Consider the following 1,470-nt stretch of genomic DNA (forward strand, 5'->3'; position numbering starts at 1 on the left):
GACGAACACCTCAAGTCAGTTTCGAAAGTAGAAGCTGTGTATTTGACGAACAAAGCAATGGCGTAAGGTTTAGAGATCTCACTGATGGGAAACGTATCTCGAATCATTGCTGACGCCTACTGTAAATATCCCTAAAATATGATGACCATGACTCCTGAAAAATGACTTGACATGAAAATAAAAACTCTCCAACCTGAGCTTTGCAAATCAACACCCACACACCTGTCAGAAACAAGTCGTCCAGAACTAATGCAATTTTCCAAACAAACACCCCAACAGAACTGGATGTACCAAGCAAAACATGACTTTTAGCCCAAAGATAATAATTTCTGATGATGAATGTAAACATTTTGGTAATTTTTTCCACACGCAGATACTCACTTTACTATGGTCTGCCAGTAAAGTGGTCATTTTGGGTAATTGTTCAAGGGTTTGTTTTCTACCGGTGGTGGCGTGGGAATGTTGTACGATTGCCAGACTGGATTGATGAGGTCTTCCCTAACTGGCCTCCAGCGAAGAGCCCTGTGCCTGATCTCTGTTGGCTGATAGCCCCATTCCCTACCAAATAAGTCCTTACAACCTCAGCTTTGTCATGATGAGCCATGCATTTATGTAGATGCTCTGAACCACACATTTAAAACCCTATTTGCCAGCTTTCTGCTTTTCAGATTTCCCTCAATAGGTACATTGGAAAAGTAGTATACTTAGCATAAAAAAAGAATACTTAATACATAAATAATAAACTAAGAATAATTCACTTAAGTGTGAACTGAATGTAATGTTTTCAGACGCTTAATTGCATGCAAAGCAATGCAAAAAAAATCTTCTTATAATGCAAAATATATGTCTAATTAGCTTGTAGCTTGCTTTTGTGCACTGTTTTCAAATTCTTCAGTGTGTTTGGTGGTAGACAACGGGCCCTTGACTATCTCTCTTTTTCTATAGCGCTCCCTCTTTCAGACAAGAAAAACCCTAGCCGACTGTTACAACCTCAGCCACTTCATTTGACATCTTTGCACATATTGGAACGGTTAGAGGAGGCCTAACCCCATGACCTTGTGACCTCTCCTCATCTCACACATACACACAGCCTGTCTTAGACGGCCTCCAGAGAGGTCATGGATTAGGCAGGAGCACAGAATACACCATTCCCCCACTCACTGGGCTCAACTGTGGGGTTACGCTCTTGTCTTCCACACTGCTGCACTGTATGGGACTGTATTGCACCTTGGCACCTTGGCACCCAAAGCACAGAGAGACAGAAGGATACTTGGGCCCTTAAACAGACTTGGGAAGTTTATAATCATGCAAAATAAAGAATTTAAAGGCACAGTACACCCCAAAATAAAAATGCAGCCACCATTTATTCAATCTCATATTGTTTCAAAACTTTATGACCTTCTTCTTCTTTTTTTTGGCATGGAACCCAAAATTCTAAACTCAAAAATTTAACAATAATTTTTTTTTTTT

This window comes from Sinocyclocheilus grahami, unplaced genomic scaffold (assembly GCF_001515645.1).
Source record: "Sinocyclocheilus grahami isolate Dianchi unplaced genomic scaffold, SAMN03320097.WGS_v1.1 scaffold12520.1, whole genome shotgun sequence".
NCBI lineage: Eukaryota > Metazoa > Chordata > Actinopteri > Cypriniformes > Cyprinidae > Sinocyclocheilus > Sinocyclocheilus grahami.